The 17,916-nt window shown below is 48.9% G+C and overlaps 1 protein-coding gene across 5 annotated transcripts in view; it reads left to right on the top strand.

Moving 5' to 3' along the window:
- The first annotated feature begins 273 nt into the window (after positions 1 to 273).
- ASAP1 (ArfGAP with SH3 domain, ankyrin repeat and PH domain 1) overlaps positions 274 to 17,916 on the top strand; it is a 399,692-nt gene continuing 382,049 nt past the window's right edge. For all 5 annotated transcript variants that reach the window (XM_025393739.1, XM_025393735.1, XM_025393737.1 and 2 more), the window contains exon 1: positions 274 to 661. The gene's annotated coding sequence lies outside the window, so the exon portion shown is untranslated. The remainder of the gene's footprint in view (positions 662 to 17,916) is intronic.

The raw sequence follows: 17,916 nt of genomic DNA, 5'->3' as shown, positions 1-17,916 counted from the left end.
TGGTGAAGTCACTCCTTTACTGAAAATAGGGGTAACGGCCAGGACAGTGCAGGTCCATCCTCTGCAGATGGAAGACAGGCACGTCCTTTGCCGCTGTCCCGGCCTTAGAAAGGCACCTTCCGCGTCCAGGGTTTTCTGTGGATAAATCCCACCCCTTCCACCTCTGGCAGGGAGGAGGCCGGCCGGCCAGGGCATGGGGCGGAAAGCGAAGGACGCCCGACCCGGGCCGAGGTCTGGGGCCCCGCTCGCGCCCCCCGCGTGGCTGCCGGCGGGCCAAGGGTTAAGCGAGGCGGGAGCCCCCGGCGCGGAGCGGCTCGGGGCTGGGAATGCTTAGTCAGGATTCCGATTTCCTGTCGAAGTGTTTGGATTTCCTGAAACCCGCGCCCTCCGCCGCCGAGCGGGATTGTGCGAGCCGCTCGCGTCGCCGCGGCCTCCTCCCCCTCGGCACATGGTCGCCCGCCCCTTCCTGCGCCGCGCTCGGCTCCCGCGCCTCGCCTGGCCTGGCCGCCGCCGCGGGCGAGCACTCTGCGCTGGGCAGCCCCGGGCCCGCGCCTCCCGCCCCGCCGGCGCTTCCCGGTCGCAGTTCGCTTTCCCACCCGAGAGCCGCGAGCGCCTGGCCGAGCCCGCGATGGAATAATGCCCAGCGGCCCGCCAGGTCCCGGTGAGTTGCGGGGCGCTCGGACGAGCTCGGTGGGGCCGGGCGGAGTAGCCCACAGTCGCGGGCGCCCCCTGCCCAGTACCTCGCGCGAAGAGGGGTACGGGGACGGGGCGCCGGGCGGGCTCCCGGCTCCTCTCGCAGCGGGGTGTCCTTCTCCGCGGGGAGGGCGCCGGCCCTGGGCTGGGGCGTGTGCGGGACGCGCGGCCAGGCTCTGCGGGGCCGGACGAGGCCGCCTGGTGGGGGGGGGGGGGGTCTCCGCGCCTCCAGCTCTGGAGAGGGGGCCCCCGCACTGGGGCCGGGGATGGGGCCCGCCTTGGGGGGGCTTCGCGTCCGGCTCCGGGGGAGGGCCCGGGACGACGCGCTTGGCGGCCCGAACCCCGCGGATGGGGAGCCCTCCCGGCATTGTCTCTGGCGCGGCAGAGGAAAGTTCCCCGCGGTCACCGGCCCCTGCCCGAACCCGGCGCTGCTTGGCAGGCCCCAGGCCACTTGCCTAAAGCAAAAGAAGAGAAACGAAGCGAAAGGAAAGGGGTAGGGGGAGTCCTACTTGGAGCTCGGTGTTTGCTCCCGGGCGGACCTGAAGTGGCTTGCGTTTTCCGCTTGTACCATTTTGGGACCTGCTGCATTTTCTGAGAGCGACACGAAGTTTCAAAGAAAAAAAAACTTGCCCGCGTCCGGTTTTCTGCGGTTTGATACATCCCAAGGGTTCATGTTGGGCACTTGTAAAGCAGTTTCCTTTAGTAATGTGGTTTTCCAGTAGCTCAGGGAGACAGATGGTCAACTGCAGAACATCATCCTTAACTTGACCTTAACTTTACCTGTACTCATCAGGCAAGAAAAAGAACTTTCTCTCGCATGTTCCCCTGTCTACTCTGTTAGATTATCTTGGCGTGATTGATTCTGGGATGACATCAGGCCCTGGATTGCTGAGTAATGTTTTGGGATTGTAAAAGCTGTTCGGTTTTTAGTCCTGGGTTATCCCTATTGCAACCTTCACCCCAAAGCCTTTCTGTTTTGCAATTGTAGCGCCACCAGACAGCTTTAAGAAAATGCGGGTCTTCTGGAAACAACCAGTCAGAGGTTTCGAAAGAAAAAGATCTTGGAGAACAACTGATTTCAGCCCCTTTCCTGAGAAGGCCCAGAAAGGTGACCTGACTTACCCAAGGTCACGTGGCCAGGAGTAGTTTCCACTTCAGGCTCAGTCCCAGGCCCCTTCTGTGTTAGATTTTGATCTGTTAGCCATGAAACAGATTTGGAAACATGTCTTCTTAGCGTCATAACTTTCACTGCTTTAGTGCCTTCTCTTCTATCATGGTAATGCTGCTATTTTTTTTGAGATATGCTATTTGCCTCAAACTGCATATTTTGAGATAGGGAGCTAAAAAAAAAAATCACCTAACCCCTACTGTTGAGCCACTGAATGGATTTGGAGATTCAGCTACCAAATGGATTTGAAGTATAAAATGAGTGGCTTATTATATGGGGAATTACTTTCCCTATCCCATTCTTTTGTGAAAAATAGAAACTCCCAGGTCCAAAAAAGGGCAGTATCTTAGCACATAATGTACCCTATGATGTTCTCTAGACTTGATTTTCAGCCCTCCTGTTTCTTGTGAGCTAAGCAGCCCATCTATTTTTCTCATGAGAGCTCTGAATGGCTGGTTTTTCATTTTTAGTATGTGATAATGTTGGAGAGAAAGGACTTTTCGCAAGCTTGCCATTTGGTGAGGGAAATTGAAATTCTCTACACCTCCCCAGTCCTCACCAGCCACAGCGAGCCAGATTTTCAAAATCAGTGCAAGCCTGGCAGGCCCAAAGATGAATGTGTGCATTCAGATTGAGCCCTCCATTGTGAGGACTCACGTCCCAGCTGGCATCTCCACCCTGTACCTAGGTGGCTGAAGTCTAGAGGAAAGAAGGGAACCCCAGTTAGCCAGGACAGTGTTGTTCCTGCCCTTTCCCCACCTAGGTCTCAGTCGTATTTGGATCCTGCTGCTCTGTTCTCATTTTCCCCTCCCATTTCTTCACCCAGCCACTGCTGCATCTGGCGTGGACTCCGGAAGGTCTTTTCTAGGAGGCTGCATGAGTGATCCCCATATGAGCAATAGTAGCAGTCACCCTATTTATTAAGCACTCGCTGTATGCCCTAGACGTGTACCTCCTAAGAAGCCTAAGGAGGAGCGGAAACTTCTTGGGGAGCCTTGCCCAGAAAGGACAGCACATCTCAGATTTATCTGGAATTGAATTTTTATTTCATGCATCCAGTGAAACATTTGCTAAGTGGCTTCCCTGTGGGAGGTGCCAGTCGTGGAAAGATGAATAGGACCCTGTTCTCAAGGCCTTCTGTTTCCAGCCTTATCTTTCAATGTCAGCCTCACACTTTCTCTTTTAATTCATCAATTGAACAACCATGTATTGAGCACCTGTGCCATGCTAAGTCCTGTGTGGAGTCCTGATGATACAGTGGTGGACGAAAAAGGCCTGTCACCACCCTTCTGGAGCTTGCATTCCGCTGGAGGAGATGGGCAACAAGCAAGAAGCAGAATAAACAACCTCTAGCAAATGAATGATTCCTTGTTATCAAGGAAACAAACCTGGAACCAAAGTAGGGGCTGGTGGCACAAAGTTGGTCCTAGTTGTGCAAGGGAAAGCCTTTCTGAGATTGGAAAATGGAGAAGGAACTGGCCAGGCAGAGAGATTGTGGGGGAGGGCATTCCAGGCAGAGGGATGGGAATGTACAAAGTTGACTATGCACAAAAGAGCTTGGTGTATTCCAAGGAGTAAGGGAAGGCAGGGCTAGAGTGTAAGGGAGAGATGAGGGGAATGGGCACAAGGTGAAGTTTGAGAGGGAGGCAGGGGCGAGATCACACAGCCGATTGATTCTAAGCCATGCTAGGGAGAGTCCCTCCACCCAGTACAAAGAGAAGCTTTGGTGAGTTTAAGCTCAGCAGTGAGATCCGATTGCCTTTTTTTTTTTTTTTTTTTTTTGGAGACAGAGTCTAGCTGTGTTGCCCAGTCTGGAGTGCAGTGGCACGATCTCAGCTCACTGTAACCTCTGCCTTACTGGGTTCAAGTGATTCTCCTGCCTCAGCCTCCTGAGTAGCTAGGATGATAGGCATGCACCACCACATCTGGCTAATGTTTGTATTTTTAGTAGAGATGGAGTTTTGCCATGTGGATCAGGATGGTCTTGAACTTCTGACCTCAGGTGAGTGACCACGGCCAGCCTGATTGACATTTTTGAGATAGCTTTGACTGCTTTTGTGAAGAGTGGATGGATCATAGGGGGCTAGGTGTAGAAGCAGGAAGACCACTTAGGAGGAAAGAGGATGGTGGCTTAGAACTAGACAGCAGCAATGGAGGTAGAAAGAAGTGGGCAGAGGCTACTTAGATCTTGGAGATAGCATTGATGAGATCTGGTGATAGATTACATTGGAATGAGGCAAGGGGAAGGACTCAAGGGTGACTCCTGGGGTTTTGGCTTGAACGGCTGGGTGTATGGTGGTGTTGTGGGAGACAGGAAGACTAGGAGGAGTATGCTCATGGAGAAAATCAAGTTCTATATCAGCCATCCTAAATTTGAGATGTCTAGGAGGCATCCTGTGGAGATTTCAGGCAGGCAGGAGGCCTGGATCTCTGAGGAGACTTACAGGCTAGAAACATTATTACCAGCCTGCTGTGAAGCTGCCAGAGTGCTTGAGTGTCTGCTGACGTTCTTCCCCCTGCCGGGGATGCTCTTCCTTTCTCCTAGACTAATTGCTACTCATCTTTAAAAAGCACCTGTGTCTTTATCTCCTCGAAGATGCATTTAACTCCCTCCCCTACTTTTAGACCCCTGTCTTTACCTTCATCGTGTGTTCAATTGAAATTACCTGGTTTTTTTTTTAGTATCTTATGTGAATGAAATGCTTGGTGCTGGCCTTACCAAATAGTAAGTGCTCACAGTAAGGGTACATTCAACAAATGTTAGCTATTATTATTATTATTATTGATGGGGGTGATAGACATATAAATAAAAATTGCATTATATTAGGATATGCATAATGATCGTGTATTAGTTTCTTATTGCTGCTGTAACAAATTACCCCAAACTTTCATGGTTTATATTGTACAGATTTACTATCTTACAGTTCTGGAGGTCAAAAGTCTAGAATGGATCTCACTGACTGAAATCAAGGTGTTAGCAAAGTGTGTTAGTCCTGGCAGCACTGGGAAGAATTTGTTTCCTTGTCTTTTCCAGTATCAGGAGGCCGCTTGCATATCTTGGCTTATAGTTTCCTTCTTCCACCTCCAAAGCCGGCAACGTTGGTCTTCATCCTTCTCAAGCTTCCATCTCTCTGGTTCTCCCTTCTGGATTCTTCTTCTACCTTGAAGGGCCCTTAAAGTGATCCCACTGGGCTACTTGTATAATCTAGGCTATTCTCCCTATTTTAAGGTCAACAGCTTGGCAACCTTGATTCCATCTGCAACCTTCATTTTCCATTGCAGGGTAACTCATGTAACCTAATGTATTCACAGGTCTTGGGAGTGAGGATGTGGATATCTTTGCAGCCTGGGAAAGGAGGGTGTTATGGGAGCTCTGGGGAGAGGTTCCTAACCCATGGGGAAGAGAAGGTCAGAGGCGTCTTACCGTGGCTGCAGTGATGCACGGGCGGGAGTCAGCCTCCACTGTGTCCTCACAGTCACTCCTTCGTCAGAGCTCTTCTCTGTGGCAGGCCTCTGTGAAGAGTTGGAGTTGAGGATTCATTTCGCTGTGCATTCTCCAGCTGTCGGCCCGATTGTTTACTTTCAACCCAGGGACACTAACTTCTCACCCGGCCTCTTGAAAAAATTAAATTTACTAACCCGTGCAAACCCTCTACCAGCTCCCCCTCTGCACCCCAAGTCCTCTCCCAGGAAGGGATGGGCAGGGTGTGGGCTGGGTCCTCTGACTTCAGAATTGACTCCCAGTTCATGCCCAGCACAGCACGCATCCCTGCAATTGTTCCTTTTGTACGGCTAAAACCTTGGTTCCAAAGCTGCAACCAGGTCCCTAACCTCAGCCAGCCCTGTTCCCAGAGCAGGCCATTGGCCCCAAGAGAGGTCAGGAGGGAGTGTGTGGTTCGATTAGGACAGATCCGTCTGAGTCCTTAGGGGAAGAAGCAACTGGAGGGCCTGGCCCACTGGTGGCCCCATCTTCTGAGAGTAAAGGAAACACACCATGATGTGCTATGTAGCCACGTCGCTGCGAGGGGGTAATTAAGACCAGATTTCTGAAGTCCTCTCAGTTATTTAGAGAAAATGGGCTCCTGTCCCAGATCCTCCCCAGAAACAGACGGTTTCTTGAGACCTTAAGCACTTTGGAGAGGCATATGAGCTCTCTTGGCCACCGGCGTGCTGAGTTACAAAGCGACCGAGGGCGTCTGCTGCCTGGGGTCACCCTGCCAGCCCCTTCAGCTCCCATCCCTTGGAAATGCCAGAAACTAAGCTTGTCTTGTAATCTTTTTGATGTTTCCTCTTCCTTCACTGGCCTAAGTCAGGAAGTGCGAAGGTGCACAGAGTTAGGAAAACAAAAGTAAGTATGTCCCTCCAGTGGCGGGATCCCGGTTGGAGCCTGGTTTGGGATAAAGAAGAGTGCCTGTCAGTACTTCCCCAGCTGTGGTGGGAGTTACGTAGAAGCCAGCCGGGGAGGATCAGCCGTGGGCAGAACAGGAAGAGGGGAGTCAACACAGCACCCACCCGCGGCTTCTGGGGGATGTTGGCATTTCCCCTTTCAAAGCCAATCATGAATTTTTGGTCAAGGCTTCTGCCTTTGTAAAAACTCAGCTTGTGTGTAACAATACTGTGTGCCTATTTCATTGTAGTTTTCTATCCAAATAATTTCCTTTTGAGTAGAAATGTAAAAAGGGTGCCCAGGCGTTCCATTGTAGTTGTTCTCTTCTGAGATCTATGACCTTGGGGGATGCAGGATGGCTCAATGGAATGGTCGGTGGGTGGGAAAACCAGGAGATTCTGGGGTCTACTGTAGTCACCACCTTTCCTTGTCTTCTGCACTGACCGTACTGACTTAACTGAGATAATGTAAGAAAAGCAGGCAGCACAAGGGGCCCGTAGATGGTACCGTTATTACAGCTGTCTTGCAGGGAAATGTGTTTGCTCATGTAGTTCCTCACCTGTGAGCTGGGGCATCTTGAAGGGGATTGGGAACTGGGACTCTATGTTATTCCTCTTGGCTCTTTGTGCCCAGCACAGTGCCCAGCAACTAACAGACACTGAGCAAGGAGGCTGAGTCAGGTATATTGGCTTCAGTTGCTTAGCTGTGTTACCACATTTCTTGAACCTTTTTCATCATTGAGTTTTAATTTTTATTTTTTTTTGAGATGGAGTCTTGCTCTGTCACCCAGGCTGGAGTGCAGTGGCGCGATTTTGGCTCACTGCCACTGCTGCCTCCTGGGTTCAAGTGATTCTCCTGCCTCAGCCTCCTGAGTAGCTGAGATTACAGGCATGTGCCACCATGCCTGGCTAATTTTTGTATTTTGTAGAGATGGGGTTTCACCATGTTGGCCAGGCTGGTCCTGAACTCCTGACCTTAGGTAATCCGCCTGCGTCGGCCTCCCAGAGTGCTGGGATTACAGTGAACCACCACTCCCAGCCTAATTTTTTGTATTATTATTATTTTAAGTGATAGGATATTGCTCTGTTGCCCAGGCTGGAGTGCCGTGGTGCCAATATAACACACTGCAGCCTCTAATCCAGGGCTCAAGTGATCTTCCTGCCTCAGCCGCCCAAGGTGCTGGGACTACCAGCGTGAGCCACCTTGCCTGGTTATTTATTTTTTATTTTTGGATTGGCTTCAGTGGCCAGGTGCAGTGGCTCATGCATGTAAGCCCAACACTTTGGGAGGCCAAGGCAGATGGATTGCTTGAGCCTCAGGAGTTCGAGACCACTTTTGGCAACATGGTTAGACCTCATCTCTCCAAAAATAACAAAAAAACAAATAACAAAAATTAGCCAGACATGGTGATGCACTCCTGTAGTCCCAGCTACTCGGGAGGCTGACATGGGAGGATTATTTGAGCCCAGGGAGGTCGAGGCTGCAGTGAACCAACATGGTGCCACTGCACTACAGCCTGGGTGGCAGAACGAGACCCTGTCTCAAAATAAACCAAACTCCTAGCTTCAAGCGATCCTCCTGTCTCAGCCTCCCAAAGTACTAGGATTACAGGCGAGAGTTTATAATTTTAATGACTATACATTTTACTTTTAGAAATTCTTAGTTCTTTTTCAGTTCATCCTGCCCTTCCATCCTTGGGTCCTGTTCTTTCCTTAGGGTTTCTGTTTCATGTTTTATATCTTCATTTTAAATATATTGATGTTCTCTTTCAGATTGCTCTAGGTTTGTTCCAGAGGAGCCAGTCCTCGCATTTGTTGTGTCTTCTGGTTTGGGGGCTAAGTGGCTCATGCCTCAGGAGAGCCCCACCTATCCTGGGTAGCAGAGGTGTCTCCACAGAGCAGTGTTACACTTCAGCAAAGGCCTTAAGTGTTTCCTGGGTCCTGGAAAAGTTTCTGTGGGAGCTTCTGGGCCCATGATTTTGACCCCAGACCAATGGCATATGGTGGATTCCACAGTCACACCCAGAGGCTGTAAAATCTGCACGGAAGCCATTTTTCCTTACTCAGATCCTGCTTTCTTGCTGTTTCTCTGGGCTGATGAGAGGAATAATTCAGGCACTCATTTTAGAGGAGACTTTGATCTCTTTGGGAGTCCTGATTTTATAAAGGGGTCTCAGTTCTCCTGTCTTCCTGGGAGACATCAAGTGGCAACCAGCTAGCTTAATATTCAGTCTTCTTTTTCAGACCAGGAAAAGAAAGAACATTTATAAAAATGTAGAAATTGCCATTTTGGGGAAAGAACCGAAATCTATAACGGAACATTAGTAATGAGACAATCGGATTCATATCAGCAAGCACTTACTGAGCGCGTCCTGTGCATTCACCTGCCGCAGTGCCTACTGGAGGTGCAAGGGGGGTGGTAGGGCCATGATCATTTCTGTAACCCCTAGTGCCTAGCACCGAGCCTAGCACAGGCAAGACAATAAACATTTCAGAAGAAAGAAAGGAAACGCATGTGCTTGAAGAAGACAAATGCTGATGCAAAAGACGTACTAAGATAATGAAGAATATCACTGAATTGAGACTCAGAAGTCCTGAGTTCTAGTCTGGAATGGATACTGACTAGTTACGTGACCTCACATAGTAGCCATTTATCCTCTTTGGACCTCAGTTCCCCACCTGCGTAAAGGGGATGGTAGCTCCTGTCCTGAGTCACCTTCCCCACCAGGTTACAGTGCAATAATAGGTATGGCAGTATAGGAGCCTCGGAGGGGTGAAGGGTCAGTCTTGTCCTCAAGGCCAATGGGACAACGTGCCTTCCAGCAGCCATCTTGCCTTGGGAACTCCCTTCACCTTGCCCTGTAATCACTGTGGGCACTGGGTTTTCAGGGGATGGGCTGTAAGCATTTCAGGTCTTCAAAGCTTGTTCGAGCTAAGGGGCTATTCTTTGGTGTATGGTCAGTCTTTGGGCACTGGGGAGCTGACCTGCTTCCTGTCTCATGTGCCTTTCCCCTAGAAGTTCCCTCAGGACGCCATCAATATGGGCCGAGCTGTCGCAGAGAGCCATTCCTGGATGGAATTTTTGCACGTCATTGTCTTTGTGATCTTTGACCCACTGTTCTTTGCAGCTCCTCCTCTGGACAGTGGTTCTCATGACCCCCCCAGTGGGCTGTCCTTTGGCTAGGTCATTCTTTCCCGCCTAAGGTGACTTGGCGGGTGGAGAGTAGGAGCATTTGTTATGATGCTGTGGGAAAACCACTGGGCTTGGAATCGATAATGATCGCTATTATGTATTGCTTGTTAATATATGTCATTACCATTGTAAGCAGTTTTCCTCTATGAGCTCATTTAATCCTCATAGTAACCCTATGAAATAGGCACTATTTCTAACTCCCATTTTATATATGAGGAACCCGAAATACACAGAGACTAGCTAACTTCCTTGAGGTCATATAGCTAGTAAGTGGCAAGTTTTTTTTTTTTTTTTTTTTTTGAGACGGAGTCTCGCTGTGCTCCCAGGCTGGAGTGCAGTGGCGTGATCTCGGCTCACTGCAAGCTCCGCCTCCCGGGTTCACGCCATTCTCCCGCCTCAGCCTCCCAAGTAGCTGAGACTACAGGCGCCCGCCACCACGCCCGGCTAGTTTTTTGTATTTTTAGTAGAGACGGGGTTTCACCATGTTAGCCAGGATAGTCTCGATCTCCTGACCTCGTGATCCACCCGCCTCGGCCTCCCAAAGTGCTGGGATTACAGGCTTGAGCCACCGCGCCCGGCCTTTTTTTTTTTTTTTTGAAACAAGGTCTCACTCTTGTCTCCCACGCTGGAGTGCAATGGCGCTATCACAGCTCACTGCATCCTTGCAATCCCAGGTTCCAGTAATCCTCCCAGGTTCAAGTGATCCTTCCACCTCAGCCTCCCTAATAGCTGGGGCCACAGGTGTGCGTCACCAGGCACAGTTAATTTTTGTATTTTTAGTAGATATGGAGTTTTGCTGTGTTGCCCAAGTTGGTCTCAAACTCTTGGGCTCAAGTGATCCACCTGCCTTGGCCTTGCATAGTGCTGGAATTGCAGGCGTGAGCCACCATGCTCGGCCCTTGTAAGTGGCAAGATTTTAAGCAAGGCGATCTGTGTTCAATACCCATATTCTTGACCATGATACAATATTGCCTCTACAGACTTGAATTTTAATTCCACGCCCTAATTCTTCATGTGGCCTTGAAAGAGTCTGCTTTTAGCCTTTCTCTTAGCCTGCCTGAGCTTTAATTTTCTATTCTGTAAGTTGTGAAAACTCACAGTTTTTTAAGAGTGTCAAATAAAACAATACATAAGGAAAGTGGCTAAGTGAGTGCCTGACACATAACTGGTACTAAACAAAAATGAGTGGGTTTCAAAATGAGATAAGAGTTCTCATTTGCATGATCAGTAGGGAGAAGAAGCATGAAAGAGTGAATTAAATTTTAAGAGTTTTCATTGCACAAACTTTCCTGCATATCCTGCTATATGCCAAGCACTTAGGATGTGAAGATGAAAAATCAAAGTCCACCTGATAGAATACCTTCCAGTTGAATAGAAGAGAAAGACATGTAACTGTTAATAATTTGGCACCAGTGTCACTCAACAGCATGAGAGAGTTACCAAGGAACAGTCATACGTGTATAGGGAAGGGAGAGAGTCCTCCCAGCGGGGTGGTCAGAGAAAGCTTTGTGAAAGAAGAGTCTGAGCTTTACTCTTCCAAGATAGGCAGGATTTCCCTAAGTAGGGAGAGAAGGGAAGGGTATTCAAGACTGAGAATAGCTGGATCAAAGTCTTTGTGGTAGGAATGTGCTGGCTATTTTTGGGGCGGTCTAAGGCAAATGTCTTCAAGGAGAAAGGTGAAACTCTTAGCTAAAATAAAATGGCATTTGGGGCTTCTCTCTGAAATGCAGTCATCCTTGCTACTTCCTATGCCTCCACTGTTACAGAACTCCTGATCTAGAAAAGCAAACTACGGTGTCGTTTATAGACCTTCCCATAATAGCTGTTAGCAAGTTTCCTCTCCTAGGACAGTTACTTCCTCAGCCCTAAAATAGAATGGCAGCAGGGCGGAGATGTGGGATATTTGCAGTCTACACTTCGTTGAGCAGCATACTGCGGGGGCGAGTGAGCGACCAGGTGTAGCAGACAGTGGTTGCTTACCCAACATCCTTTCCCCTTCTTTTTCACTGGCAGTACATTGATCTTCAGAAGTCCACCCTCCAGCGGATGAATCACTGGGTCCCTTTCCCCTTGGCAGTGATTGGGTTAGGTGTGGGCAACTGACAGAGCTCTGGCCAATGAAATATGAAGGGAAATTGGCTGGCGGTGAGGGTGAAGAAAGATTTTTCTGCATCTTAAAAAGAGACGTAGGAAGAAAAAGCCCCTCTTCCTTTGTAGGACATACTGGAGTTAGCATGTGATACCTGGAACCATGGCAGCCATCTTGGGACCGTGAGGGAGCCTAGCTTAGGGAGGATGTGTTGAGGGTGTCAGAGCAGAAAAATGGAAAGAATGAGACATCAAACAACTGCCTTTAGACTATTCTGATGTGAGTTTTCTGTTATTTGTAACTAAAAAATGCCTTAATGAATGCACAGTGGGATGGACAACTCACATGGCACCTAGAAGGTTCTGGGTTCACTACACTTTCCTCATTCACCCTAGGCTTTAGCCCACCACCCTGTTTGAATTCTTTTCCAAAATGAAGAACCTTTATACTTTTACAGTCTTGCTGTTCCCATCATCCGAAATGCCCTTTCCCTACCCTCCCCATCTGCCAAAAACCCAGCTTATTATTTAAAGCATGGCTCAGGTGCACCATCTCTGAAAAGCCTTTCCTGATCTTTACTATTGTGATAATTTTCTTTTTTGAGTACCTGTAACATTTGTCGTCCTCTTCTCAACCTCCGTTCCTCCCTCTCTCCTTTCTCCCCATCTTTCCCCTCCTCCCCTCCTCCTGCCTCTCTTCCCCCATCCCTCTTCCTCCTTTCCTCCTTTTCCCCCTCCCCCTTCCCTTTCCTCCCCCTTCCCCTTTCCCCCTCCTCCTTTCCTCCTCTCTCTTCCCTTCTTCCTCCCCCTCTTTTTCCCCCTCCTTCTCCTCCCCATTTCCCCCTTTCTCCTCTCTCTCCTTCTTTCCTCCCGGCTTCTTCCTCCTCCTCCTCCTTCTCTTCCCACTCCTCCTTTCTTCCTCTTCTCCCTTCTTCTCTTCCTCCTCGCCATTTTCCCCCTCCTCATCCTCCCCCTTTCCCCCCTCCTACTCCTCCCTCTCCTCCTCTCCTCCTCTTCTTCCTCCTCTACCTCTCCCTACTCTTCCCCTTCTGTCTCTGTCTTTCTGTATTAAGCGCCCACCACATGCCAGCGGTTGTGCTGCATACTCTGCTGTCCTGGAACCTGGTTCTCATATGAATGGGGGCCAGACATACCCAGATAATTATGAGCCAGCGTGTTTAGTGTGGTCCTGCAGGAACATAACATGTAATGCGCACTTAGGAAGAGATGCCTGACTGCACCTTGCAGGGAGGGTTAGAGAAGACTTGTTACAGGGTGTGATCCTTGAGCCATATCTTAAATAACGAATAGGAACCAGCCAGTAAAGAATGGAAGGAAGGGAAGGAAATTCTAGGTGTAGGGAACCTCAGCAAGGATGTGAATGGTACCAGTAGCACAGTATGTGCTGGGAATTACAAGTGGTTTGATATGGTTGGAACCTAATGTTTGAGGTAGGATGTGTTGAGGTCAGAGGAGGAAGCAGGAGCCATATCCTGGAGCTTGAACTTTATCTTGAAGCCACTGAGGAAACACTGAAGGCTTAAGGCAGGAGGGTGATGTGATACTTGCCTGTTGGAAAGGTGGCTCTGGCTACATTGGACTGAATAGATTAGGTGGTTGAGGGCAGAGTCTGGGAGCAGGAAGACCAGCTCTGATGCTCTTATAGGAGTCTGGGAGGGAAGATGGGGAGGCATTAGGATTGGCTGGCGTGGGGATCATTTGGAGGGGGATGGGCAAGAGAGAGAGCCATGACACTGATTTCTGGCCAGTTGGCAAGGCTGAGTCATGTCTGTGTCTCAAAACATAGTCACCTCCTCAGCCTCCTGGTCCTTCCAGTGTGTGCGTCCGTTGGAGTGGTCAGTTCCCGGCTTCATTGGAAAACGAGCTGAGGGAGATGCAAGTCTGTGTCCTCCCTTCCTCCTGTCTTCTCCTCCCACAGCTGCAGCACTTTGGCTGCTGCTTAAGTGGAACAGGAAGTGGAGCTGTGACATGGTTTTCCCTACATCCTTGCTTTCTAGGTCTGAGCTTGAGAAGAGAGAAGACTCCCTTCATGCCTGTCACTCATTGTCTTTCCTTCTTGCTCTTCTTCCAACCCAAACCAATTCTGAATATACCTTCCCAGCATCTGCAGTCCAGCCCCTTCTGTCCATCCCGTAGTTCCTGCCTCCGGCCAGTGTTCTGGGTGGTTTCTCCGGAATCATCCAGCCCTCTTCTACCTCACTGCCCTCAGCCCATCGTCTGAGCTGCTTCAGGGAAATCTCCTTAAAACTTCAGATTGGGTCACCTTCCTGCTTAACAAGCTTCAGTCTCCATCCCTGTGCCCAGGTGGTCAGGGGCAGAGGAAAGCAGCTGGACATTTCAACTGCTCAGACCCAGGGTCAGCCCTGGCTCTCTGTTTTACTCACTGAACGCCTTTAGACAAGTCACCCAACTTGCCAAACCTTCATTTCTTCAGCTGTGAAATGGAGATAACTTGCCTTACTGAGGGATGAGTGAGTAAAAAAATACATTAAAGTGCCATCCTAACACACACACACACACACACACACACACACACACACACTTTTTCTTTTCTCCTTGCTATTTTATTTATCTTGGTGAGTCCTTCATATCCACTTAGCAAACTGCCCATCCTGGAGTAGACCAGATGCTTAATTCATGTTTGATGAATGAATTATTCCTTCGTTCCTTTTTAGCTGAGAGTTTGACAGTCTCTCTTTTGCTAAATTTGAGAAGCTTTTTTGAGTTGTCTTTGAGGTCCAGAAGGATCGGGGCCCTGGTGCTCAGAGGAGTTCATTTGAAGGAGGAAATGGAAGCCAAGACTTAGTCTCAGGCTTCCTGATTTCAAGCCGGTGATCTTTCCATTGGCCACCCTGTAACTTCCTGGGCAATCAGGAGCCATCTACTGGGGCACGTTGCCCAGGCCCTGGGATGTATCGTCATGAAATGAGTGGAGGCTCTTCAGGCAGCTATTATAGAGAACAGCAAATTGAGGAGTTTGCATAAGCAGGGCCACATGAATTAGTCAGCGAAGTATACATGCATTATTCTTCAAAACTCATTTTTCCCAAAGAGTCTTAATGGACAGAATATTGTGTGTGTGTGTGTGTGTGTGTGTGTGTGTGTGTGTGGGTGGGTGGAGGGGTGTGGGTGGGTGGAGGAGTGGGAGTGTTCTCCTTGAAAGTTGGTTGGGGTAATTTAAGTTCAGTAATGATATTTTAAACTTCCAGCTTGAAGAAAGTAATAGTGTTAAGTGTTTGCAGATGGTAATCACATGGGACCTGAAACAGTCTGCAGAGGGTAATCATACACCAGAAACAACGTCGCTTCTGTGGTATGGGTGGCTGGTAAGAGTTTGGACCCTGGACTTAGGTGTGGGTCCTAACTTGGCTTTTTACTGTCTACTTGCTGACTGCAAGCAAGTTTCAAACCTCTTTGAGCCTTAGTTTTGTTACCTGTCAAATGGAGAGAATAAGACTTCTGCCTCATGGGTTTTGTCAAGAGAACTATCTAAAGTGAGACATGGAGAACAGTGAGAGTGGTGTCTGGCACATGGAACTAGGGGGAGAGGAAGTGTTAGCTATCCTGATGACGGGGTGATGAAGATGACTGTTACGGGTTGAATTGTGTCCCTCCAAAAGGTATGTTGAAGTCCTAACCCCCAAAACCTCACATTGTGTTTTTATTTACAAGTAAGCTCTCCACAGAGGAAATAAAAATTAAAATGAAGTCATTGGGGCGGGCCTGGATCCAAAATGACTGGTGTCCTTATAAAGGAAATTAGGACCTAGGGGCAGATATGCACAGAGGGAAGACAATGTCAAGGCACACAGGGAAAAGACACCCCTGTGACTGCAGTGATGCAGCTACAAGTCAGGGAACATAAAGTATTTCTGGCAACCACTACAAGCCAGGAAGAGGCAAGGAAGGATTCTCTCTGAGAAGAACGAGAGAGGGTGTGGCCCTGCTGATATGTTGATTTTGGAATTCTAGCCTCCTGAATAGTGAGAGAATAAGTTTCTGTGCCATCCAATTTTGGTACTTTTTAATGACAGCCCTAGCAAATTAATACAATGATAATGATGGTGGTGGTGGTGGTGGTGATGATGATGGTTTTGGTGATGGTGGTGATGGTGATGATAATGGTGCTACTGCTGCTGATGGTGGTGGTGGTGGCGGTGGTGGTGGTGGTGATGATGGTGGTGATGATGGTGGTTGGTAATGATGGTTGTAGTTATTATGGTGATGATGATGGTGATGATGGTGGTGGCGATGATGATGGTGGTGATGGAGATGATAATGGTGCTGATGGTAGTGATGGTAGTGATGATGATGATGGTGGTAGTTCTGATGGTGATGATGATAGTAGGGGGATGGTGATAATGGTGGTGATGATGACAGTGGTGGTGGTGGTGGTGGTGATGATGATGGTGATAGTGGTGTGATAGTGGTGATGATGGTGGTAGTTATATGATAGTGATGATGATGGTGGTGATGATGGTGTTGGTGATGATGGTGGTAGTTATATGATGGTGATGATGATGGTGGTGATGATGGTGGTAGTTCTATGGTGGTGATGATGATGGTGGTGATGGTGATGATAATGGTGCTGCTGCTGCTGCTGATGGTGGTGATGGTGATGAAGATGGTGGTGATAGTGATGAAGATGGCGGTGATGGTGATTAAGATGGTGGTGGTGGTGATGGTGGTGGTGATGGTGATGATGATAGTGGTGGTGGCAGTGATGGTGGTGGTGATGATTGTAGTGGTGGTGGTGGTGATGATGATGATGATGATGGTGATGATGGTGGTGGTGATGGTGATGATGGTGATGACAGTGGCGCTGATGACAGTGGTGGTGATGATGATGGTAATGATAGTGGTGATGATGATGGTGGTGGTGGTGATGGTAATAATAGTGGTGATGATGATGATGGTGGTGATGGTGATAGTGATGATGATGGTGGTGGTGGTGGTGGTGATTTGGCATTTGGCCTAAAGACTGACCCAGAAGGTGGCCACATGTGTCTGACTATAGATAGTCCTGTGGCTTTAATTTAGCGAGCGCTGGCATGAATATTCCTTCCAATTTTATATTTTAGACATGCCTCCAGTGGCATTTTTGGGGAACTTCATTGGTATTATACTAGGAGCAGGTGATTCAAAGTAAATATTCCCAGTCTAGAGAATGAGATGGAAACCGAACAGGGACAGTTCCTCTAGAGGTGAAGTGACTTTTGATCCACTGCATGACTGTATTGGAAAAGGGAATCCCCAAAGTTCTCTCAGATGGTGGCCTATGAGTCACCATATAGTCATTGGTGGGGCAGGTGCTTTGTAGCCAAGTGCGGAGACTGAACAGGCAACAGGACGGTGACCACGACTAGTGTGTGTCAGGGATTGGAGAAGAGGTTGATGTGGTGGGATGTGGAAGAGATGGGAGCCAGAGGCTTAAGATACAGCAGCACAGTGAGCAGGAACTAGATTGAAATTGAGAAGAAGGTAGGTCTTAATCCTGCCGCCAGGAAGATGAGATTTGTGAGTTGTGCTTTAGAAACATCCCTCTGTTGGGGTTTAACTGTAACTCCTTCATCTCCAGGTTGTGTTGGCCTCCTTGTGCATTGCATTGAGAGGATATTCAGACTGAAGGGGAGAAGCACTGATTTTGAAGGATGAAAAAGGAACAATGTGAGTTATTCCATGTCTTAGAGATAGTGTGGTATGACAGAGAGAGTGTAAACTCTGGTATCACATAGTCCTGGGTTGGAGTCCTTCGTGGAATCTGGCTCTGTCCCTTGCTTGGTGACCTTTGGCACCTTCTTTCCTCTGAACCTCAGTTTCCTCTCCTTTCGACTTGCACTGTCAATACCCCCTGTAGAGTATGGTGGAGACTCAATTGGGATCTTATAGGCCAAGTATGTGGCACCTGAGAGGCCCTGAATAAATGTCGGTTGTTCTACACTGAACCCTGTCCACATGTGGGATTCTTGGCAAGGGCTTATTGGTGCTTGTGAAACCTAATTAATCAGAGGTGGGAAGAGAGAGCTGGCCTCTGGAAGGGCTTGCTTTTCATAGGAGTAAACACATTGTCAGTAACAAGAGGAGTCCCTGAGTCCCGGGGAGGAAGGGGCGAGACATGGTGGCTCCTGGGAGGTCATGATAACTCTTACTGACAGGTATAACTATGAAGTCCCCATTGCTCTCCAGTTCTTTAAAATATCAAGAAAAGCAGGTAAAAGCTCCTCAGCTCTGGATGTCTTAAAAATAGCCACTGAACGGAGTGGCCAAGCCATTTTCCCCATGACCTGCCACATGAAGTCCCCCTTCCCCACCCACTCCTGCTCTGCCGTCTCTGCCCAGTAATGACTCCTCATGCATCCTCATCCCA

Source organism: Theropithecus gelada, chromosome 8 (genome assembly GCF_003255815.1).
Source record: "Theropithecus gelada isolate Dixy chromosome 8, Tgel_1.0, whole genome shotgun sequence".
NCBI classification, from domain to species: domain Eukaryota; kingdom Metazoa; phylum Chordata; class Mammalia; order Primates; family Cercopithecidae; genus Theropithecus; species Theropithecus gelada.
Note: the sequence above shows the minus strand (reverse complement) of the source record. Positions and strands in the feature narration are given on the sequence as shown.